The 27184-nt window shown below is 28.2% G+C and overlaps 1 protein-coding gene across 2 annotated transcripts in view; it reads right to left on the bottom strand.

Annotated features, from left to right (window-relative positions):
• Nucleotides 1-13284, bottom strand: part of LOC123293875 (protein tramtrack, beta isoform-like) — a 112306-nt gene extending 99022 nt beyond the window's left edge. For both annotated transcript variants that reach the window (XM_044874850.1, XM_044874851.1), the window contains exon 1: nucleotides 13188-13284. The gene's annotated coding sequence lies outside the window, so the exon portion shown is untranslated. The remainder of the gene's footprint in view (nucleotides 1-13187) is intronic.
• Between the last annotated feature and the right edge of the window lie 13900 nt (nucleotides 13285-27184).

The raw sequence follows: 27184 nt of genomic DNA, 5'->3' as shown, positions 1-27184 counted from the left end.
TACTTTGTTTTAGTGACATAATTAGAAACAGGGTGTACTGTTCATCTCACCTCAATGGTCATTGTTTAAGAGTGTATTCTCTGAACCATTTTAAGTCTAAAGTGCATTTTGGGCTTTTGTTCAAAACTAAATAGGAGCTATGAACACTATTGAATTTAACCAGTAACTTAGAGACATTGTTGAGTAAAGTAATGTTTTCTTAATTAAAAATTTTCATACAAAAGCAAACGACGACATCTGAAATAAATCTTGAGCCATAGTATAAACCTAGATAATTTAAACGCAAGAAAGAATCGTAAAAATAAAATTCACACAGAAATTAGAAAGATATAACTAGGTACTTGTGGCTATTTTCATTAGAAGCGGAACAACTGCTTATATCCTTCTCGTAATCTCATATCCAGCGGTCGTTTCACGACCAAGTCTAAAAATAAAAAGAGGAGCTTACGCTTTTTACTCCGTATGTGTGTAAACTCAACTCGAGTTGATATTAGTCCGGTAGGAGTAATATAAGCACATATTGATGTATTTTTACCCGACTGCTAAGTAGTAGTTATGTATTTCTAGTGTATCTTGTATGTTTGTAAATTTCTTTACAAATAAATTTTCCATATCTTCCAAACGGCAGGATTGATTTCGGGAGTTAAGGTATGTTATATTCATATGAAAAACCTAAGAGTCCTAAGAAAGTGTTTGAAACAAATGGCGGATTTTTTGGCTGTATACAAGTTCTATCTTACAATTTAATTAGGATTAATAAATTGATTTAAATAGTTTAAATATACTATAAAGTTTAAAATTTAATGAATAATTAAATAAATAAAAAACCCGACTGCGTTAAATAACATCTGAAAAGAAAAAAACAAGTCCAGTAGTTTACATAGCGACTTTAACAATCAGGGTTAATTATTGGGTAGATTTTAATGTGCCCCGACTGTTAAAATTTCTATGTAAACTGCAGGACTTTCTTTTCAGATTTTGAATTATTTATTTTTTGAAAGAATGTTTAAAAATTGTAGATTCAGCCAAGACAAACCGTAAATATATTAGTAATTTTGATTACCTTTTTGTGAAAACAATAACTTAAATTTTTAATAAGCAGAAAGTATATAAACTTGTGAATTTTTTTTATAAAAATTAGGTAAAATACCATTAAGGAAACACTGCTTAAACATTTATGAACGCATTTATATGCTGGCCGATGAACTGTATGGTTTTAATTCTTTTTGATGTGTAAACGATGCGAATTCTAGATTTGATATAAATAATAATTAGTATTCATATAATTTAGTTTGATGGGGGGTCTAACAGATATTAACATGTAGTATTTAAAAGTACAATTAAACTGATAAAATATTTACACATATATCATGTAATGGATGTCACCTTAAAATCAAATTCAACTAAGAATACAATTAAAACAGTTTATTTCACAAACTGTTGGATATGAGTAGAACCAATCAAATAAAAATAATTGAAATCAAACAATTGACTAAGTTAAGTGAAGAAAAACTATGTATAGAAAGATTTAATGCCAGTACTTGCATTATTTTTCATAACTTTGTTTTGGTTTTCGAAACCATCGAAAATTTTCTAAAGTATTTTCTATAATTTTTTTCATTTTGCAAGAATCTATCACAAGATCACTTAGTTGAAGCTACCTGAAAATTTTCGACTCCTTATCCTATATTTTTTGGGGAAAATGTACGCCAAAATTTTGTCCTAACTTGTGTATGGGTAAATAATTGTGCTTACGAAGAAATATAACAATACAAAAGTTACTTTATATAGGATCACTTTACATTTACGTTCGGATCATGCTTTAATAATTTCAGTTTAATCTCTTTTCGTTTTTGAGTTATCGTGTTTATGGACAGATGGACAGAAAAATTGAATAGAACTAATAAGTTGATTTTATGAAAACCTAAAATTAGTATACTTAAAGGTACTAAATTATACTAATAGGTACTAAATTAGTGCCTCTAGAATATTTCATATATACAAGGTATAAAAAGTATTAAAAGTATTAAAAGGTATCATCTGGGGCGTGGGCGGAACACAAAATTCTTTTCGCTCTGATAGACTTTTTTTTTGCGCATATCTCCAAAAATATTAAAGCAACAAAAATAAGCGACTTTTTATCATAGTTCGTTCCTAGTATCTATATTTTGAGTTTTCTTTCGTAAATAAATTATCGCAGAAATGAATCATCAGAAAAAATATCTAATTACATCTATTCTGTCTTTTCGAGTTTTCAGATTCATATACTCATTTTATTTTCGTGTTTTAAATTTATTAACGAAGATATTTCTTAGCTGAAAGTTTTAAGGGAAGACACTCTTTACTACTATAAACTACTTTAAAATACTATCACAGTGTATCAAATTCATAAATTCAGAAAATGAATTTTTATTAAATATAATTTATTCTAAGAAATAATACTTTAAGGTATGTTTGTAAAGCATTAGATTTTGTAAAAGAATTTGGCATTTACACAAAGTATAACAAAAGTAAGAATTTAATAAGAAAAATGGGGTATTGGATAATTATGCAGAAGTACTTACTTTTAAGTTTAATATCTCGAAAAAATATTTTTTTTAAATTCTTATTTTAATAATATATATGTTTTTTTTTTAATTTTTCACTCGATATTAAAATTAACAAATATTAAACTCGATATTTTCAGTCGATACTAAAAAGAGATTTGGGAAAATCAGAATAAAAGTTTGATTGGAATTGAGAATAAAATTCAGATTTCAGAGTTTCCCATTACAAAGTTTGTTTTTCGATTTTTTAGACTTAAAATAAAATATAAAATTCTGATATAACAAATTACTTGAAATACAACGTTAGAACTATATATTTTAGATTTTATTTTGGTCTAATGTAATTTTAAACACTTTTTTAACTCTTAAAACAAAAAGCATTATCTAAGTTAAGAATTGTTATATGTTAAAAAAAAGATCCATAAGTGAGTTCAATAATCAATTTAATTTTATCATTTCTTACTAATAACCTCGAAAATTCTACCAAGCAAATAATTATTCAACATATGCCTTGTTTTAGATATAAAGCTCCTCATTCTGAGATTCTAACCACTGGCGGTCATATAAAAGACTCCAAATAGTATAGAATTTAATGGTGTAAATGGTAAATGTATGGCGTTTACTACAATGCTGGCATGGTATAGAGACAGATACATATAATATCAATGTTTACATAAGTAGTAACATTACAGTATTGAAAAGAACTACGCATCAGAAGTATTGGGGGTTATCGCTAACCAGTACACTGTATTGACTCGTCTGCCATAGCTATTGCTAATGTTACTATTCCCTCAATACAGTACCTATGGTGTATGGTGTTCACACCGATACTGATATGGTGACATCAACAAAAAATTGCCTTCCATGGCCTTTTAATGGCCATACCAATTATAATCAGATGAATAAATTATAATTTATTTTGTTCAGAAAAAAAAGAAAACCACATTTCCCAAAAAAATTTGCCGATCCTAGGACAGTTCTTAATTTATTTTTAAGACTAATTTATTACGAAATTGATATGATCCTTCAGCAAAAGTTAAGAGAAACTTTGATTTGCCACACTTCTGGTTGTTTGAATATCCGACGCTTGAAATAATTTTGATATTTTACATCAGAAATTTATTAAGTTTTTCTTGAAATAGTACACCTAGTACTGTCCTATCAAGTGATGTTAAAAATCTAAAACATTCAAAAATGTAAATGCAAATAATTTTGGGACACGTTTTACATGAACAGAGTTTTCGAAATCACCGACTGTAAAGTAATAAAATAACAGTTTTTTAAGTAAATTTTCTAATTTCTGATTACATAATTTTAAAAAATGACGCATATTTAAAATTTTACACAATAAAAAATTCAAAAAATTTGCAATATGCGAAATTAAAAATTATTTTTAAACTTTTTCCATAATGCTTTAATTATTTAGCAAAAAAAAAAACAGTTAAATTCCTTTTTATTTATAATCTAAAGTATTACGAATTTTATCTATGAAAGGCAGGTACTTGGTGGATATTAGATAATCTTAAATCTTTTGAATGTCAATGTTAAAATAATATGACTGCAAAAAAAAAAATTTATTTAAAAAAAGGTATTGCGTAAGCATTCTAAATTTTTCAATTAAAATTATCATATTTTAAATTCAATTACAAAAATGAAAATTGAAGGTATACCAAATTTTAATCTTTTAACATTTTAGACTATGAATATTAACCTAAATCAGGAATTGTAAAAATTGCGCTTATTTACGTCTGATATTTGCACAATTCAATATTATTTTTCAAATAAGAATCTTTTTATGATCATTTTAACGAAACTTTTGAACATTTTGTAGATGCAACCGATTTATTTTAACGTTCAATTCTACACAAATTGATGAGTTTTATTCCCGATTTGTGCAGTTCAGAGTTAGTGGCGTAGCTCGCCCTGTATCAAAATTAGTAAGGGGTTGCAAATAAAGAGTAAGGATTTCTCGCAAAAAAAATCAAAAATGCTTGCATTAAATTAAAATAAATATATATTGATTATAAGTTATCACTTCCTCCTAGAAATTGAGCTAGCCAAAGTTTTTTTTTACTTTTGTCATTTCTGAATGAAAACTCTGTAGGCAGATGTGACAGTTTTTTTAAATATGTTTTTTCCCGGGAAGCACGAGATTAAGTGAAATTTTGGGTAACATTTTAATAATTTTTTCTTACACACGTTAGGGGTCTCTGTAGCCCGGGGCCCCGTATCATTTCTATTCTAAATTATTCTTCTATTTTAGAATTTCTATTCTAAATTATTTTCTTCTAAAATCTCTTCTACCAAAAATAAAAACACTATAACTGTAATTGCGTACAGAACATGCTATAACACTCGGAGTAAGTAGTAGAAAAAGATTACTAGCACTGTAAAACTTCTATTATTTATTAGTTTTCTACATGGAAAAATTAGAAAATGTGATGGAAAACGTAATAATTTTTTTAAATTTTTTATTAAAATAGTTTTATTCCACTTTTAAAGGTACTTTTCTAAGTATAAATAATAATTTTAACAAACTCTAAAAGATGTACGAACGGCAATGCTATTTTGGATAAAAGGTTTGATTTTTTTCTTTATATCAAGTTGGACTAAGTCTAAATCAATTCTGAAAATTTAAGGAGGGGTTGCCCATTTGTTTAAATAAAAAGTAGCCATATTTCACATTGGTCTTATGGGACAACGTTAAATGGGTGTTATACAAAAAAAAACCCGTTGGGCTCGGCTAGTTAAGAATACATGAGCGCGGTAGTGTAAAAACAAATTTAAAAAATATATATATATTTTCAATTTTGATGGTGAATTGTCTTATAACTTGAGAGAATTTTCAAAACATTGATTAATGAAAATGTTCTTTAATTATTCAGCTTTCGCTATTTTGAAAATAAAAGACAGATATCGCAAACTTTTATTCTTATTTTTCGTCTACATTCATGAAGCTATAACAAAATTCATAATCGAAGTTAAAAATAAGGTAAAATAATTTGTACCACAAGTCTTAACGTGCCTTGACGATCGTACTACCTTAAAATTTTCATTAACTGCGCAAAATTCTGGCAATTTATACAGATCTAACATTTGTTTAAAAAAAACTGAAGTTGCAAGTAACATGTACGTAAACAATGTTTTGTCTAGGACCGTTAGACAAAATAATAATTTTTTTGTATAAAAATACAGACAGATTGCGATATTTTGATAGTATTAAAGCATTTATAAAATCTATATACTTTAAAAAACTTTTTCTATGTAAATTGATCCTTCTGGCTGAATATTTTCGAATGGTATGAAATTAAAATCAAAAGATGTACTTTTTGAAGTGGCCAGCAAATTTAAAACCTCCATTATTTTATAATTATGAAGAAAATGTAAACTAAAGTTTTGTCTCGAATTTAAGTCCTTATGGGAAAATATTATTACGAAGATATAAAACTATTTCTTCTGCGTTTCGTTTACGAGCATACGTCTCCTTTTACGTCCTGAATATGCTATACAAATTCTTGATAATCTTTTCGTTTTTTACTTATTCACTGACAGACGGACAAATTAAAAAAAAAAGAAATTCTGATATCTCTTACAAAATTAGAGCCTACCATTCCTAATGGAAAGCCCTTTTTATTTAATGACTAAAAAATATTTTCTCTATCAGATTGAGAAATTTATTTTAACTAAGAAATTTAATTTTTTATTGTATAAATTTAAGGCGTTTCGATACTAAAAAGAAAATGTTACCAAAAATCTGAAATTTTGTGCGTCAATCAATGAGTATTTAACACATCTTCTATTTTTATTTCAAGCCGAATCTCTATTCGGAGAAGTCATAATAAATGTTGGTTTTTAGTTAATATGTGCTTTATAAAATGTTACAATTTACTAGTGTCCGACCGAAGCTTCGGCTTCGGCTTCGGCCACCTTCGGCCAAAAAAAACACTTTCGGTCAAACATTCGGCTTCGGCCTGTATTCAGCCTGAAGCCGAAGCTTTGGCCGAAGGTTCTTAGCAAACGTCGGAATTGAACGAATTGTTCTTAGATTGACTTCTTATACAACTTCTCAAGATCATAACCTCTAAATCAACTTCTAGAGATCAACTTTAATATTAAAGTTTTAAAATCATGTTTTTAAACCTTCGGCTTCGGCCGAAGGTTGTGGCTATAGCCGATTAATCGGCTTTGGCTTCGGCTTCGGCCAAAAATCGACCTTCGGTCGGACGAATCGGATACGACTTCATACGACTCATCGATTTTCCTCAATTTTTATAATAATTTCAAAATTAAGAACTTTCTCAGTCTCATTATTCAATAATATAAATGAAAGTGTGCATAAAACTTAAACCATTTTAATTGTTATTACTATAACTTTACATGTCATTCACATATAATGATAAAGTTATAACACTTAGAATGGTAAAACACGTACATTCATTATTTTTTATAAAGAGTGAAAATGAAAAAGATACAAAATTTTAAATCTATAAATTTTATTTATCAATTAATCGTCCTTTTATTCGTCTTTGTGAAAAATTTGTATCGATTCTTTGTACGGTTTATATGAGAAATGTGCTTTTTTTTGGTAAAAACACCAGCTTCGATAGTTAATTTCTCATAAATCGTACAAGGAATCGGTATGATTTTTTCACAAAAGAGGTATAAAAGGATGATTAATTGATAAATAGAATTAAAAATTTTTGGTATCATTTTCATTTTTCATTTTCATGACGGTAACGAAATACCTTAAGAATATCGTACGCACTCAATAAATATCATAAATGTAAAGTTTGAAAGCTTATTTGAGTACTAGTAGATAATATAAATACAACATATACATCACACTCCTAGTTTGGGATGAATTACTAAAAGATGTCACTACGATTTGTTTTAGTACAAAGCACACAAAACTTATGATACTGTATTTTAAATGTAAAGTTTCATCTATTATGGAAATAGAAACTGGCAAATTTAGAAACTGTTTCTTATCTAATAAAGATTTAATGTTCAAAAATTATTATTAAAGCTTCTTATTCTTATAGTTTTCAACAGTTTTTGAATGATTGGCAACCAGTGAAAAATATGCATGGGCTTAGTCCTTAACTATAGTTAAGTAATTTTGAGAAACTTCCCAGATGACGAAAATAACTTTTCCTTAACTGCCTTAAATACTACATTAGGTTATTATTATATTGAAACAGAGATCCGCAGCTTATTGTTAGATCAAAACACGGAAAATATTTTATGTTTTTACAAATTCACAAAATTCAATTGAGATTTTGAACAAAAAAATTTTTTCTTTCTTTTTTGACAAAAATGGAAAGATCATTATAAGTTTTATAGCAAAACTGTTCATGATAATTTTCATGATAATTTTAAAGTTACAGACAGTTTTAACTTTTCAAGAGAGAAACGAAAAAGTCCGACAAAAAAAGTGTTCCTAAAACATCGTTGTGACGTCATAATGTTAATTTATAATTGTATACAGTGTATACTAATCAATTTACATTAGTACGTCACAACGATGTTTTACGAACATTTCTTTTGTCGGGCGTTTTCGTTGCTCCTTTGAAAAGTTCCTTAAAACTGTCTGTAACTTTAAAATTATCATAAACAAATAAAACTTGTATATGATCTTTCCATTTTTGTCAAAACAAAATTTGGTTCAAAGTCCCAAACTTCTTCATCTTTTTTATCAAAAAACAAGAAACTGTTGCCCTCTAAATTTTTTTCCCTTACTATTCTTACAGTTACTAAATTGATATCTAGGAATAAACTGTTTCAATCAAAAGTTAATTTTTGAGACAAAGAACAAGTATTTCCTAAAAAAATATGTAGTTCAATTTAAAACAAAGAAAGTTGACTCCTTATTGATCCCGAAGACGTCCATGTATATAAAAACTGAACACTGTATTTTTCTGATAAATGAGTCGAGCCGTGTTTTCCCGTGTTTTGATTCACAATTCCGTTTTTTAAATATTCTGGTGGCAACTTTCTTTTTTTTTTTAATTCACCCAATATAGGTAATAACTGAATAATGAAAAATTTCAAATAACATTTCTAGATTACCGAATTTTTTCGGAGATTTTTAAATAAATAAAATATACCACAAATGATCATATTTTTTTTTTGGTCGAAGATAATGATAACCTAAAAACGGCTTTTAGTATTGAATTCTTCAATAATCTTACATTAAAATAACAAAAGATATGAAAATTTGTTATTTTCTAGATATTCAATCATAAAAATCTGAAGATTTTATGATCGTATATCTAATGGAAAGTATTTAAAAATATGTTTATTTGACATTTTTTAGTTTTTCAGTTATTTTTTATATGGAATCTCAAAAAAAATTTATTTTTTGCTTTAGAATGAAAATGAATAGTTTTAAACCATATTATGTTCATAAGGACTTTTTTTGGTGGAAGGACTTTAAGTCTGGTAGGATATCTTGAATCATCCTGTATAAATATTATTTTTTTTGTAGCAAAATTAGTAAATTACGAATACAAAAAAAAAACAACAATATCATTGTTGATCAAAAATTACAGTTCTAGAATTATAAATTATTAGTCGCTCGATCATGAAAATCAAGTTATCAAATCAAAATCGATAGAACTTAGTCCTGAACATATGAATACGTTCATTACTGCTAATTTCTACTTAAAACAGCGCTGAGATATACTTCTGAGTATGCTAGTGTACAAATATTGTGAAATGATTTTTAGAAATCTGATATATAAATCTCGTTTAACGCAGTTTGTGGTTGCTCTCCTCCGATTTTAATGAAATTTTGTTTGTTTGTTTGCTTGGTATCTATGAGAATAGATCCTCAAGTAGGTTTCACCTTCCAACTTCTCACCCTCCACAAACTGGGGGAAGAGGCGAATGAAAATTCGTCATTTTTTAATCCGATTTAACCGATGTTAAAATGATTTCATCCATATTATACTTTCTAAAAAATTAAGGGTTTGCATCAAAAATTTGAAACCTTTGGAATTGTAAGCGAAAGGGGAGACAAATGAGTCCAAAGAAAATTAAGACTGAAGCACCGTAGTCTTTGTTTTTTAAAATTACCCACCGAAAACAACATTCATTGACTGTTACGCGGTACGAAGTTCGCCGGGTCAGCTAGTTAATACTGTATTATTAGATAACGATACATTTTTTTTTCTACAACGATTAGTATTTCATACAAAATCTAAAAAAGTCATTTCTTACAGTCTTAAATTTTAATTTTGCCAGTTTAATTAAATAATTATTTCCACAAGCACTTTAAAATATTCGTAAAAACAAAAATACCACTGCTTTTTCTAGATTATTAAATGATTATTTAAGCTTATAAATTAATTTTAAATTTAAAAAAATAATTAAAATAATATAATTATTATTAAAGGGGAAAAAGTTTGATAACTTTTAACCAATTTGAAAAAATCGTTAAATTTCACAGGAAAAGCATGTTATATTTTTATTATTATTAATATTAACTTATTAAAAAAATTAATTAATTTTCAGTAAATTTTAACGTGAATATAATATTGGATTCAGATTATATAGGATATCATTAAAAAAAAATAAATGAAAATTTCTTAGCAAAATACATGCATAGATATAAATAGCCCCATAAAAGTCCGAAAAAAAAAACATATTCTGAATATATAATAATTTTTTATGTGCTTAGTAACTATTACTAGTAGGCGGGATTTAAAGATGTCTCAGAAAGCGCGCGCGCTTCATAATAATATCTCCTTCGTTTAAACACAGGGATTTGTATTAATAAAAAAAAAAGTTGTGCAAAAATCGTCCTTGAATGCGTAGAAAAATATACTTTTTTCAAATTATAAAATCATTTGTGTTAAAATTTAGGCTTAAATATACAACAGAAAAAAAAAACCGGCTTTCAATAAAAAAAAAGAATCGTTACCAAATTCCATTGTCTGTTAATAATGCCACATTGTCGTACGTTTCTTGTGCATAAACAAGGATAGCCATATTCATTTTTAACTAAAATAGTAAGAGACTAGTTTAGAATATCCGGAAATACACGATGATGTTCTATTGAATATTTTTTTTTATTTTTAAAAAAAAGGAAAATATTACAAAAAAATCATAGAATTTTAATTCCGCATAATGTCCCTCAGAAAATAATTCTACATAATTTTTAGAATTATAATTCGCATGCCTCAAAAAAAATTCTAGCTAATATTTAAGAATTTTAAGTTACAATACTGTCCCTTTGTGATATTTGGAATTTCTAGCATTTAATTCTTTAAACAAAGATATTTTAAATATTCAAAAATTGAATTTTAAATAAGCGGAATGTCTCTTAAAATAATAGCTTACATAATTTCATTTAAACAATAATTTCTCGAATGAAATTGTAGATAAAAGTTCAAAAATTAAGATTTTTCTAGACTAGATGAAAAGAAAATTTTGGAAATTTTCTATATCGCTATAATTTTTTGATAATATAAATTTCAAAAGGTTCTTAAAAAAATTATTATCAAATAAATTTAACGCACAAAGCCAAAAAAAAAAAATTCAATTAATAAAATTGGCACATTAAAAAAAATTTTTTTTTTTGTTCGATAAAATCATACAGATAAGTCTTAAGTTAGACACATCATATAAAATAGTAAACAGCCTATAATAAAACGATAAGTTAACAGACTTTAAAAAAAAATTTTTAATACTTCAGAAAATCATAAAAAAAAATTTCATATATACAGGTTGAGAACATAAATAATCATTTGTAAATAAAAAATATCATATTTCAAACGCAGCATTACAAATTATTTAAAAAAATACTTAAAACAATAGAAGATAATAAAAATTATGATAAAAGTATTCTCCAATTAAAATAAAGTCCTCTGAAGCCTTCCAAATTTTTGGCGGTAAAATGATTTAAATTAAACTGACATATGATAGCTAAAGAGGACTTTATAGCAATCGAATTGTAAAATAAATGAATAAATGTCATTTTTAAATAACTCAACCTTTGTGCAACAAATAAAAAAATAATTAAAGCGATAACAAGTTTGTGTTATAAAAATAAAATAATTTTTTTTTTTTCAAAAAAATAAAAGAATGCTTCCTGAAAAAATTTTTTGCACACACACTCACACAAACATACACAAAATACACATAATAAACACACACACACTGATTTAATAAGTTTTGCAATAACACTTGGCCTTGAAAAATAATAATTGTTAAACCATCCGTAAAAATTAACAATACACAACAACTTCTTCATCAACACTCGCTGTGTGATCTGTCTGATTGTTCGTCATGCAAATATTGGAAGAGCAAAAAAAAAACAACAATATATTCAGTGCACACCAAAAAAGTGTTAATAAAAAATCGAAAAAATTGTTACCTGATCAAAATTTAACAAATTGAGGTGACAATTAACAAACAAGAAGTGGATTGAATTGTTACCGAAAGCGATATAAACACGATAAAGTGGCGGGTGAAAAATATTTAAGTGAATCCACAAGCTTCCTGGAGTAGCCAATATTGCGGCGCTCATGTGTCGCCATCTAAAGTTATGGGCCACAACAACTTCCTTGACATTGAGTACACACATATAGCCAATATTAAGTTATTTGTCCGTTGATTTCCCGGAAGCTTGTGATTTTATTATATCACTCGTGTTTTTTTTTTCTCAAAAAAATAAATCAACCAAAGAAATGCAATAAATAAAAAAATTTTCACTGCTAAGCATGTCGTTTTTCACAAAATGTAAATCGTTTTGGTTCGGATTTTATTTATTTTTTTTTACAAATAATTTTTGTTACTAAGTAATGAAAAATAGTTAGTTTTAAAAATAGAAATGACAGATTATTAAATTCAATTAGATAATTTATATAATACTAGATCTATAACTGTGTGGGGTGATGGTACGACTTTGCCCGTGTACACATGCATTTTTTAATTTAAGCAAAAATTATTTGTTGCTAAAAAATTTAACAACGGCAATTTTTCTTATAGATAAGAAGATTTTTAAAAAATATGAAAAAAAAAATGTTTATCAATAAATGTTTAAAAAAATGGCGTTTGTCTATGATAATAGTTTAAAAATAGTAAATAATAAAATAAAAAGGCAATAAAAAAAAACGCTCCTTACATTTGTTTAAGTGTTTGATAAATAGAAAATTAAAAGTTGTTGAAATTTTGTTTGACAAATTGCAGTTGACAACAAACAGTCTCACAATTTTTTGTTTGTTACAAGAAGCGCGCACAAAAACAAAAAATAAAAACAACAATTAAATTATCAATCTGCCCATAGCAACAAAAAATATAATTGAAATTAAATTAATAATTTCGCACGACATGTTTAGCAGTCGACGGATGATGTTACCAAAAAAGATTAACTTAAAAAATTGGATAACACTTTTCGAATTTAAATTTTTCGCGTTAAAACTGAAAACAAATTTGAAAAATTTTTCACACACAAAAAAAATTTCACAAAATTAAATTTTTTTCACTTTTTTGGCACAATTTCAAAAAAAAAATAAATTAAAAAATAAATAAATAGAAAAAATTAAAAAAAAAAAAAATTTTTTTCGGAAGAAAAATTTCGATTCACTTTTTTATAAAGAAAAAATTTTGTTTTAATGCTATAATAAGAAATTTTACCTTATTGCTACATGTAACAGTATGTGAGTGCTACTTTTGAGCATATAGGATAAACACGGCCTCCTGGTGCCCTGACTCTCGATGACGTGCGTCGCTCGCCGGCTCACAACTGTCGACTTGTGAACAAAATACTCGCGGTATAATTCGTGTAGAATCGGCGTCAATGTTGCAATACACTCGGCATTTGTCGTAATCGTCGTGCTAAAAACCAAAGACGATTTGAAATTCGCAAACCAACATCACATCGCATCCCAACAACTGTAGTAGTATTTCACTATATAGTTTAACAAAACATAAATAATATTTGCTTTGAAATGAATGTTTATCAAATCATATGTTTTTTATTTCATTTACTTTATTGTTAATTTTCATTGGAAAATTTTTTTTAATACTAACAAAAATACATTTTTTATTGATTTCTTTATTATCGTGTCATGTACAAAGAGTATTTTTAACATTGATGGAGCATTTAGAAATTTGTTTATATTAATTAACCTTTCTTGTTTGTTTTGTTTAGAAATTTGTATATATAAAAAGGTATACTAAGTTTAGTTCAAATTTTTTTTTGCTTGCAAAACGTATTTCCACACTCCCCTAAGGGGTCAAATAACATATCAAAAAAGCAGCTTTATATCGCTTTTACCTAAGCAACATAATCTGTATAAATAAATCGTTGCATTTGCAAGAAAGCTTGTTTGCGCAATTCAAAAATTTGCTTTTAATGATAAGTGTTCTGATAGAAAATTGGCATGAGGTTGGAGTATTTGCATAGCGAAGTAAACGTAAACTGTCTCAACTTCCAAGCTTAGTGGACTCAAAACTCGTTTTATTAGTCACTTTATCTTCTTTATCTTCTTTCTCACTTTTGTTTTTCATATAACAACTTAGAAATTATTTTATTCGGAAACTACATTAAATACCATAAACACTCTTGTAATCAAAAAGACATAACTCAAAAAATTGATCTTTTACGGCTTAATTATAGGTATCAGGTAGTTTAACGGGTCTTTGAGCAACAAGATTATTAGTTGAAGACCTTACCCGATCACCAAAATATCTGTACACACTGTACAAAGATTGAGTTTATTTGCAAAAATTTGCATGCAAAAAATTCATTTGTGCTAGCTTAACGTGACTTTAATTAATTATCTTCCAAGAAGAATTATTAACCTTAATATGAGATAATTTTGGAATTTTCTAGTATGACAATCATATAGAAAAACTTCGTAACGTCGTATCGAAATCCTTATTTTAATTTTGTAAAATGTAGAAAATACAACTTTCTTTATCATTGTCGTTGAATGAATAACAGAACATGTTAATGTAGCAGTTTAACAATTTATCTTAAATATAGAGAAATAGTATCAATAATGTAAATAAATAATTCATATAATTGAAATTATCATATCAAATTATATTAAAAATTAAAAACTTTCTGTATATCGTTATAATATGGTGGAAGGCATGTTTAGACACTTTAATAGATATATTGACTGTATTAGAGAAAGCCTTACCTGCGCCTACACCATTTTCAAAATAAGTATAATATAAATATGTATATAGGTATAGAAGCAATATTAAAGAAATACATATTAGTGATGAAATTATCTACAGCCGTTTGAAATTTTATTTATTGGACGTGATTTTAGTTTGATCTTATTATAGTTAATTGATTGAATAAAATAAAATTTTTTAAAGATAAAAAAGATCAAGTTCAGTAGTTTTCACACTTTTAAGTTAAGATTTTGATATTCCACTTTAGTCGACTTTTATTTTCAGCATATGTATACAGGAAGTTTTTGTAAGTTGAATTATGCTTGATACTCAAAAAATAAGTTTTATCGATAAATATTTCAAGCAAAAATGTGGGATTTATAGGCGAAGATCTTACGCAGAACATTAAACTTGTCCTAGGTGTTCACCCCCAATGAAAATCTCAAAATACTTCATAACTGGTGACAGATTGATGAACACTTTGCATTATAAAGTTATTGATTAAAAAAGTAGCAATTTTTGTTTCAAACATTTTTTTCGCAAACCGTACAGTTTGGGCAAAACCAGGAAAGTTTTTCCAAACTTGTTTGTATTCGAAAAAAGTTTTCCAGTAAAGATGTGTTTTTCTAAAAAGACCGTTTTTATTCAAATTGAATGAAGAAACGCACATAAAGCTAGATTTTAGCTATTAATTGCTGTCTAAGCTATTCCGTTTACACGAAAAAATGTTTCTAACAATAAAGATTTACGTTTATATAAAGAATAACTTTCTAATTTAAAGTGTTCGTCTAATGTTTGTCAGTTATGAATCAGAGTAAGGTTTAATTGAACCTAAAAGCTTAGATCCAATTCAATACTTGTATAAGATATGTGCCTTTGAAACTAACATTTTTGATTGAAGCATTTTCCTTGGTTAAACTTATTTTTTCGAGTTTCGCGTATATGTCAAGTTTAAAAAACATCTTTTATATTTATGTTTGGTCCTTTGTGGCGCTTTAGAAACCAAACTCATGGAACGATATCAATTATTCTAACATCAATCTATTTATTTAATACGTATTCAGATATCTCACTCGATACGTTTCGAGGGGAAACATTTTTGAACGAAAAAAAAAGACATTTTAATTTTTTTTAATTGGAAATATCCATTGTTTTTCTCAAGATTTAGAAATATCTAATGACATCTCTTTGGATAATAAGAGGTTTTGATATATTTTATGTTTTTTTTTTTTTATAACATTTAATGACATTTATTTATCTATACAATTATTTAACTTAATTAATCATCCCCTTCAACCTTTGCAAATAATTCGGAATAATTTTATTCACGAGTTCAAGCACTATGATACTGTATAAATAGAATCGAATAATGGCTCATTTGAAAGAGTTTTCAAAGACAAATACAACGGATTTTGTAAAAATTCCCTTTAATATTAATTAGTCTTTTTGTTACATAAAGTGCAACAAAAACTCATACACGAACACCAGAGTAGATTTAGAACCAATTAAGAATGATAGATGACTAATCACGTATCTATAATAATAAATCGGCTCTCAAAATAATGCAGGAAGATAAGTCGACAGAAAACATAGGCTTTAATTTAAAGTCGTAAATTTTTGAAGGATTCATTAAAAAAAACTCTTAAATTCCTCCCTCAAAGTATGATGATTTTTTAAAAAAAGTTTCCACCCTTTTATTTTGAAAACAGAACGGATAAGAACAAAAGAAATCATGTATTGGCTCATTTTACAAAATTTCCTTGATAGAAACTGTTTCACCTAAAAAAATCGGAAATAAAGCTATAAAAACTGAGACCTAAAAACTATGTTAAATCCCCTACATATGAGATAATATGCGTTTTAACGTTTTTATGCCATGTATATATGAAATTTACAAGGTATACTAAGTTTAGTCTCAAGTTTGTAACGCTTAAAAATATTGATGCTACCAACAAAATTTTGGAATAGGTGTTCACCTAATTAGCCCATTTTCAGTTGTCCGCCCTTCCGTCTGTCAACACGATAACTGAAAAACGAAAAAGATATCAAGCTGAAACTTTATTACAGCGTACTCAGGACGAAAAACGTGAGGTCGAGTTCGTAAATGAGCAACATAGGTCAATTGGATCTTGTAAACCGATAGAGATAGAACGTTTAAATGTAGAAAGTATTCCTTATAAAAAAATAAGCAACTTTTGTTTGAAACATTTTTTCGAAAACATCACTGTTTACCCGTGAGGGTGCAAATTAGACGCAAATTGTATAGTATGTATTATATGGGAACATCAGTTATGTATGTGTGACATGAATGTATGTATAATGTGATAAGAGTCATCAACACTGTCTATACATGGTATTTCAACAATTAACTAAGTCAATTGTTTGTTTTCTTACATTTTGTTTTTGAAATTAAAAAAGAGGAGACTTTAATAAAAAAAAAAACCGCATACATATTTCAAGAACTGACCTAACTATGATCAATTGACGTTTTAAACCAATATTTGTACATAATAATAGAATGAAGTAGATGTTTGAAAAAAACAGTAGTTTCTAATTCTAACTATAAATAAATTGGTATTTGATAAACAGTCCTCATTCATTACGTATATGTATTACATATGCTTAGTGCGATTATTATTATTATTATTATTATTAATATTAAGAATTGTACTTTACTATCACCTGTGTTTGTGCAAAAATTACCGCGCCGCCAAATACCGCCTCCAATATATATGTATATATACATATACATAATGTACTTCAAATGAAATACATAACATAATATATGTTGACCTTCAAATCATAAAGCGAGACAAAATTATGATTAATTTTATATCGCTCTTATTTCAATAGTTACATTATTTATTTAATATTGACTCTGTTTATTTTTTAATATTAAAAGTCTGTCTTTATCTTATATTAATAGGTGTTCCTATTATCTAACTTTAGAGTTCGTATGTGTATGCATGTATGTACGGTTGAATATATGAAAGAGATAGTACTATATGGATATTAGATCATTCGGCATAGTATTTTTCCAATGATGGTCCTAGCCTGCACGACGCTGAAAAGTAAGTGTGTGCACTATTTTATTATGAAAGATAATTAATAACAGTATTAGGACTTGATTTTTTTATTATTTCCGATTGAGAATCTCTAGTAAGTTCTATCAAATACTATCTCTTTGATTGAGAAACTAAAGGCACTCTTGCAACAATATCAGCTAAATAATTTGGGTTAAAATTATGCACGGTGTATTAGATAATACTACATTTTTCATACACTAAGAAACCTCACAAAAAACAAGTTACTTATTCTTGGATTGAATTATCGAGAGATACTCTTCACTATTAATACAAAATGATACTTCAATTGCTCTTTTTAATTGTTATTGGAAATTTCGAAAAATTTTCGAAATTTTGAAGTGAGTAGTGTTATTGAATATAAAAACAAATAAAAACTAAAGTTTATCCATAATTTGTATCTATGCTTATACTATGATAACCCACTTTTCGGCAGAAATTAACGAATTTTTCACAGACTTAGAAAAGGGTATACTATTTAATCAGAAAGCTTCAGAAACTATGACCATTTAAAACACGAGATGATTAGCGCATGAGTTGACAATTTTAAAACGACGTAGATTTATTTCTTTAAATTCTAAAACATTCCTTTCAACTCTTTTTTTTTTTTTTAAACTCTGCCGATATAATGTTTTAATATCGTAAAACATCGATAAGAGAACAGTGAGTTTTATTTTCTTTGACCCATGAAATCGTAAATTTTGCTGATGATTATCTCGAGATCTAAACGACCAAACAATTTCTGGATCTCACCGCTAACATTATTCTGAGCCTGTGACAAAATAGGCTAAATCTGTCGACAAGTCCTTTCATGTTGGAAATACCTTAATATCTTGTTCTATCTCTTACAAACGAATTACGAACTCAGACACATGTCCTGAGCCTGAGAGGCAAAATGCCTGAGAAACGAAAAATTTACAAGCAAATATATGCAATTTTTACAAATTCTTACTGCTACAACTTACCGATTCAACAAGTTAAATTTACAAAATTCAAAAACCTCCGATAAAGTTTTCGGGTATGGTACCCTAAACTCACAATAGAAACATAGCTAAGAACACTCTCCGTTAAATTACCTTTTAAACGAAACCAAAAAAAATAAAATCGGTTTATCAGTTTAGGCTATACGATGCCACAAACACACACATACAGCCACACACACATAGCGGTCAAACTTATAACACCCCTATTTTTAGTTCGGGGGTTAAAAGCAAGGAATCTTAAAAACAAATTTTTGAAAGTTTTGATATACTTTTTCTACATTAATATATTATATAAATGTTTAATGATTATATCCTACCTGTACAATGTTTGAAACTTTCTGTATTGAATAACAATAGACACATGCACAAGTTTGTATAATTTATTTATTGTATAACGTGATGTAGCTTCACCACAAAATAATTACACTAACTTCAAGAAATACACAAACTTATGCACAAATTTTTGGGGGGTATGTGGACTTTAAGCTTCTAACCTAACCATATTAGTATTGCCGTATGCCGTTCAGCTGGATTATAAGATGGTATACTCTTATTTGAAAGATAACGTTTAATAATAAGTTATACGCAAAGTTTAAGAAAGTGACATTATCAGTATTTCAAACAAGTTTATTGCTAAGAAAATCTATCAATGGTATATATACTTCACTAAAAATTAGTAGCAACTTTTGCAAAAGTTTATAGTAGACCTATTCAAGTTTTGTCGTCAGATTAATAGTACCTAGTTCATTGAGAAATATTTTGCGAAATTCCTTTTGTGAAGAAATATATATTTTTATTTCTTTTATTTCAATTTACCGGTTTTTTGTTAAATAATAGGGGAAGGTGTACTATTTACCTAGAAATCTTTTTTACAAGCATTTGTTTAACTGCAATGTATGCATGTATGTATGTATATGTATGTAAGTATGTACATATATGGGACCTGTGGTGGAATCTTGCAGCTTAATTTTGCAGCGGTTATCGTCAACTTTGATTGAGCTGAAATTATGCATGCACGCTTAGTTTGGATGACAATGCATAGTACGATAAATGGAATCCCGATTTTTCCATCGCTTCCACTATATTTGATATAAATATACTTTTTAGTCTTAGTGTAGTATTAATTTTTAGTTTTAGTGTAGTATCGAAAAATTTCATTCTTACTTTTCCTCTACATTCATATGTTATAACAAAATTCATCATCAAAGTTGAAAATAAGGTACCCACAAACAATTTCAACCCTAAGTCTAAACTTGCCAGGTCGCTCGTAGCCTCTTAACATGAAGTTACTGATAAAAATGTTTTCGTATTATTTTATTTCAATATTTCGACTATTCTGTTTAAAAAAACTAAGATTTCTTGTCCAACTTTGAAAAAAAAAGTTTTTAGAAGCCAAGTGAAAATTCTCAATTAGAAACTGAAAGAAATAAAATCAAGGGCATATATTTTTCAATTAAAACACCACCGATGGCATATTCATAAAACGATTATCACAAAATGTGATAAATCATGGCAGTCTTAAGGTGTGAAATAATATGAATAGAATAAATGATTAAAATTATTTTCTATAAAAGCATTACGATACACCGAGTGGCATACAAAATTAAAAACTATATTACTCATGAACCGTTCCTTGATATACTTTCTCTTTGAAAATGTACTAACTGGAAATATCAACAGAACAAAATTTGAAAACATTTTAGCAGCAAAAATTTTGAGTTTTCTTCGAAAACTGTCGAAATTAAGAGTTCTTATTGAATGAAGCTTTTTTTTCTCCAAAAAAGCTAGTAAGAAAGTCTATTTTCATAATAGCTCCGCTAATTATCATACTACTGATGCCACCACATATCGTTTTGATTACCTTTTTACGATTTATAAAGCAGTTCCACGAGCCAGAATTCAATGCGCCGGAACTAGGAAAGTTCAATCGAATCTTTTTTTTATTTTATAAATTTTATATAACCGTGAAAAACTGATAAAATTTATGCATATCAGCTTGAACATTATTAAAAAAGTACGCGAGGTAAAAAGTAGCATATCTTAGCCAATTTTCTTGGCACATAGTCGAAAATGTGCAGAATTACGTTAACAACAACTTTTTTAAGCTTTTTTTTTTTTTTAGATAAAGCAAATTTTTAATATATTTAAGAACTTAAATGATTTTTAGTGTTAATTTGCCATAATTTTTTACAATATAACTACCTCCAAATTTTCATTTTCAGCACGAAATTTTTGATCTCCAGATTAATATTTGTCTTTATTGTAAAATTATTTGTCTTTATTTAATAACTAATCGTTATATCATTTTAATAACTAATCATTATCTCATTATCTCAATAACGGGAAAAGAAAGCCAAAGAAACTGTTTTATGGTTTTGTTACACTAATTTTATCTCTGACTTTTTTGTGAAGTACAGTGACTTCTTTTTTCTCTTATATATTTTCAAGCTCGAAAAAGTTAAACTAAATTGATAACCGTCACAAATCGTTGAATATGTCTTTATTGTAAATTCTTATTAATCGCGATAAAACTAGTAACAATTATTAATAATTGAACAACTCTTCGCACTGCACTCCATAATTTAGTGCGAAGTCCATATCACCTGTCCATAGTGAAGTGGCTGTATTTCCACAAGAAAATAGTTTTTTGGTATTCACAGCTACCTTAAATTCCAGATTAAAATTAAGTTTCGTCTAAAAAAGACCTTCCAAGCCATCCAAGATACTACACTCCTTAAAATTATTATACAATAAATATTGAATATTTACTAGTCAAGAAGTATATAACTTCGATAGTTCGATTGGTGAATTTTTTTTTTTTCATATAGATGCTTCCAAACGCAATTCTTTTTAATTCTGCCATTGTCTTTAATTAACGAACAAGAAATAGTCTCTTTTAATATTTGATTGAAATATCTCGAAAACTTTCCAATTTTATAAAAAAAATTCGAATACTTTTAAACATGACTAACATATAGTTTTGGTATATATTTTTAGGTTAATCAGATAGATGACGCTGTTCTAACAGGATTAGTTGATTAATTAATTATATTTATAGGACGATTTTAGTATGTAAGAATTAAAATCAATATATCGTGTAACAAGTGCATTAAATTGTCGATTCTACACGATATTGGAGTTAGATGGCCGAAAAAGTATTTTTATAAATCGAAAGCGTAAAAAACAATTCATTTCAAAAGAAATTTTCATTTTAATAATTCCACTTTTTCTAAAGTTTATAAAATATCTATGAAAAATGACAGCCTTTTGATGAACAATAATTGAAATAATTGTTCGTTGTTAGATTTTCGAATAGACCTTGTTTCCCTTGACAAAAAAATTTTTGATTTTCCCTGGAGTGATATGGCAAAGAGAGGCAGCGAGGAAACTGGTGTGATGGGAATTTAGAAGTCGAAATTTACGAATGTTTTCGAATTTATTACAGTCTTGGCATTTCTTCTCAAACGCGATTAAAAAACTAGTTCTTTGATAGAAATAATTAATATTTGATGACATTCAACATGCTTTGAGTTTTTGATACAGGTAGATGTTCGTGACTGAATTTTATACGTTTTATTTCTTCGGACAAAGACTGGACTTTTATATTACTCAGTGTAATTATTAACGAACACGAGCTTATAGTTTGAAACGAAGGCCAACTTGTTGTCTATTTAAAAATAAAAAAGTAAAAAATTAATATAATATATAATATTTTTTACATTTAACGTTTAAAACAATAAAAACTTTTTATAATATTTAACTGCATATTTATTATATAATAATAATAATTTTGTATTATATATAGTTACATAAAATTAATATTTAATATTTGCATAACGGTATATTTGTATTTTTGTTTGTATACAGTATGAACACTGGAAAACTAAGTTGAAAATCGTTCAATTGACAATTATAACAATGTCCTACTGAAGCCGAGTACACGCGTTCATGTATTTTATGCAAACATGATAGCACTAGCATTTTGTTTTTCTGGAAGATTTCATTAAAACTTGTGGACTAAATCAAGAGGAAAATGATAAATGGTCTATAATTATAAGAAAATTATAAATTCGTTAGCCAAAAGGAAGTTCGTTAGCAAGTAAAAAAAGTTTCGTTGTAATGCTTGTGGCAAGCAAAATAAAAGTGAAAAATATTTTACATTTTTGTAGCTTCTTCCTGTTGAGACAAATATTACTGTATCTGTTAATCTCTCAGGTAGTGTACTTCATTTTCAAAAAAAAAGTGCCTTTACGTTTTATACTGTACTTTTGAAGCTTCCCACCTTCTTCAATAAACATACCCTATTTTTATATATCCACAACAATTTTTTTAAAAATTATTTGTGAAATAGCCTTGAATTTTCAATCTTAACTATTTCATTGGGATTAAAAATGCATGCCTGTCCTTCTTTTCAATTATGACAATTCTCTCCAGTAAAGAGACTGCTATGAGTAGCTGAGGATTTTAATTTGAACCGCATTACCGTATTACCAAATCTACATAGTGCCGAATAAGTGTCGAACCAGTCAGCAAAAACACTATACAGCTGATAGCTTTGTAAAAGACAAACTTTGACCTTGAACAGTACCTTGTAGCTTGTTGATGGTTTTTAACTTGAAATCTATAGCCTATGGGAACTTATGCTTGATGCCGGAATCTGAAACAGCGTAAAATTTTCAAATAAGTGTTCATATGTTTATGTTCAGAAATATAATTACGACCAGGGTCAACAATACGGATCAAATTGCATTAATTTCATTGTTTTATTACCCCACTTAATCCTATTTCGAATATATTAAACCGGTTTGAGGGAAAAACTAATAACATTATCAACTTAATTTGAAAAAATCTATAGAAATATTATAAAACAATATAAATATTATCGAAGATAATAAATGAAAACTCAAGAATATTTCGAAATAAATTTCGATTTTTGCCCCAATTTCCTAGATCAGTTTTTTGTATTTTATTAATACGTATGTCGACTACCAAGTAGTCATCATCAGTATGAATTAGCTAATCGTAATTACTCTTTGTATGTACATATATATTACTCGTTGCTAATTTGGTGGCGGACTGCAAGACTGGCGGTGTGCAGTCCGCAAATTAGCAACGAGTAACATACTCGACAAACAATTAATGTGCTGATTGTTATCGAAGAAGTTTTTTGAGGCATATGTTAGGTTTTGTATCAGAGTCTACATTCTCAAAAACTTAGTAAAACAATACAATTAAATTTAGCATTAATTAATGTTTTTGTGAAGATCTTCTTTACTAAACGTGACCTAGGTATACTTCATCTTCCTGTACGGCTTCGAAAGCTGGACCCTCAACCCTTCCCTAAAAACGCATTGAAGCTTTCGAAATGTATCTTTATAGGAGAATATTACGCATAGTCTGGATCGAAGAGTAAGAAACACTTCTAAATAGGATACAGATAAACATGGAGGTGATGCTAACAATTAAAGAGCGCAATCTAAAGTATATTGGACATATCATGAGAGGAGATAGAAATGAAATACTTCGGTTGATCATCAAGGGAAAGATTCAGAGGAAACGATCAATAGGAAGAAGTAACAATTCCTGGCAGAAGGACCTATGTAGATGGCTCAGTAAATCATCATTCGAAATCTTCAGAGCAGCAGTGTCACGAATAACTATTGCCACTTGTATCGTCATTCTTCGGAGTGAGATGGTGCAGTGAAAAGTAGAATGTTTTTGTGCGTAATACCACTATTCCTGGAATTAAGGAAGTTTTTTTGGACAGCCTGTATGTTTATGTGTAGTAATAATAGTATATCAACTATGTACAATATAAATGTAATGAACATGCCAGTATAACATGTGTTTTGGCAAAATGCCTATTTTATAATATATTGATAATGTTATACATATTGACATATAAAGTTCACCGTATTTATTGAACGACCAAAACTGTTGGTCTCTTTTGTATTTGTAATTTAAAGTATAAAAGTATCGACTGTGGTATATTCAAAGCTGTAATCTTAAAATTAACAGAGGGTATACAGTAAACCAACAGCAAACGTCAGAAGGAATACGCTATAAACCAAAATTGAGTGTGCGGAATTTTCGAGAGATTCGGAAAATGACGGATTGAAAATGCCAAATTTTATTAATAATATCGGTTACCACTTTTATATCTGCGATCGAACTATGAATTTGAACTGCCGGTTCGTATTCAACATTTTTTGTAATCGTCACAACCGATTTCCGATTTTACATTTCCACAAAGTCTGTTAGAATCTTAATGGTATCTAGTCTAAATTAGAAGCTATAGCAGTCATTGTATTTAAACAAAAGTAATTTAAAAAAAATTTAATAAGCATTGAATAATTATTAAGCAACAGATATTTGTATTTTTGATACAAATGGCGTACATTAATTAGGCCAAATTAACATTAAGTAATAGAGAATTGTAAGAACTACGCGAGCTAAGAATCGAAAAATGGTTTTCTTGCACTCGCGATATACTTAATTCTTAAATAAATACACTAATTGCAAGATGCAATAAAAACAAATTTCAATACATAAATAAAAATACGCATTTAGCTACTGAAACATGTATGCCCCATTAAACCCATTCAACCGATTAAACGCTTCAGAAAAGTGATAATCTGAGCTGCTCACAGGAAAATGGAAATAATTATTTTTAATAGAATGAACTTTCAAGATATATTTCAGCTTATTTTAATTAAAATTTGTCTTATTTATTTTGTGTGACAAAAAACGCACGAATTAACATATGTACACTATTAGTCCAAGAGCCCGCTTCGGCCAGACGCACATCATTTCATAAAACCCTAAAGTTTATCTGCGCACGTCACCAACACAGGTAAGAACGATGAGCGACTATGTAGTTTAAGTAGTGGTTACCTTGGCAGGTAACAGGTAACAAAGGTGTAAAAAACAGCACCTGAAGTACATTAAGACATAAAGCTCTATTTTTTTACATTTTCTTCAGAATAATATTTAAAATGACGTCATCCATTGCCAGACACTTAGTATAGTTTCAACCCCCTGCCGGACACCCCCAAACTCTAAAAAATTGTGATTACACTTACATTATAGTATAAAAGCTGAATTTTATATATGTTTCTTGGGGGGCTATGAAAAGAAGTTACCCCAGTAGCCGGACAGTTTTCAAGGTTTTTTCTATCTTGCCAGAGGCCTTGAGAGTCCGCCGTCGGTGCGAGCGCGAGGCAATATATATTCAGGCGGGTTTAAGTGAGATGGGGAGTTTAATAAAAAAACAAATCTAAACAAGTGAAAACAAACAATTGACTGAGTTAATTGTTGAAATACCATGCATAGTCAGTGTTGATTTCTTTATCACATTACACATACAAACATGTGACACATACATAACTGATAATCAAGTATAGTACATATTATAAAATTTCCGCCTAATTGGCGCCCTCACGGGTAAACAGTGATGTTTACGAAAAAATGTTTCAAACAAAAGTTGTTTAATTTTTGATAAGGAACATTTTTTACATTTAAACTTTTGTTCTATCTCTAACGGTTTACAAGATGGGTCCTACGGACCCAAGACCCAATTGACCTATGATGCTCATTTACGAACTTGACCTCACTTTTTACGTCCTGAGTAAAAATTTCAACTCGATATCTTTTTTCGTTTTTGAGTTATCGTGTCCACAGACGGACGGACGGACGGACGGACAACCGGAAATGGACTAATGGTGATTTTATGAATACCTATGACAAAATTTTTTTCCTAACATCATTATTTTTAAGCGTTACAAACTTGGGACTAAACTTAATATACTATGTATATTTCATACATGGTATAAAAAGTAATCCATAAATTTTTCGAGTTTTGTTAATATTTTTGAGAAATTCAAGTTTTGACTGTGTGAGGTAATAATATTGTTTATCGTATGAAATCCAATGAACAAATATTTTTATTATATTCATAGCCATATTATAGAAAGTAAAAAATATTCTTATAATTATTACAGAGTTAAAAAAAATATTATTGTATACAAAAAATGATTTAGTAATGCTCAGAATTTTCATCGTTGTGGCCACTCTCAAGGCCTCTAGCAAGATGAAAAAAACCTTGAAAACTGTCCGGCTACTGGGGTAACTTCTTTTCATAGCCCCCCAAGAAACATATATAAAATTCAGCTTTTATACTATAATGTAAGTGTAATCACAATTTTTTAGAGTTTGGGGGTGTCCGGCAGGGGGTTGAAACTATACTAAGTGTCTGGCAATGGATGACGTCATTTTAAATATTATTCTGAAGAAAATGTAAAAAAATAGAGCTTTATATCTTAATGTACTTGAGGTGCTGCTACACCGACGGCGGACTCTCAAGGCGTCTGGCAAGATGGAAAAAACCTTGAAAACTGTCCGGCTACTGGGGTAACTTCTTTTCATAGCCCCCCAAGAA

The sequence above is a fragment of the Chrysoperla carnea genome, chromosome 2 (assembly GCF_905475395.1).
Source record: "Chrysoperla carnea chromosome 2, inChrCarn1.1, whole genome shotgun sequence".
Taxonomy (NCBI): domain Eukaryota; kingdom Metazoa; phylum Arthropoda; class Insecta; order Neuroptera; family Chrysopidae; genus Chrysoperla; species Chrysoperla carnea.
Note: the sequence above shows the minus strand (reverse complement) of the source record. Positions and strands in the feature narration are given on the sequence as shown.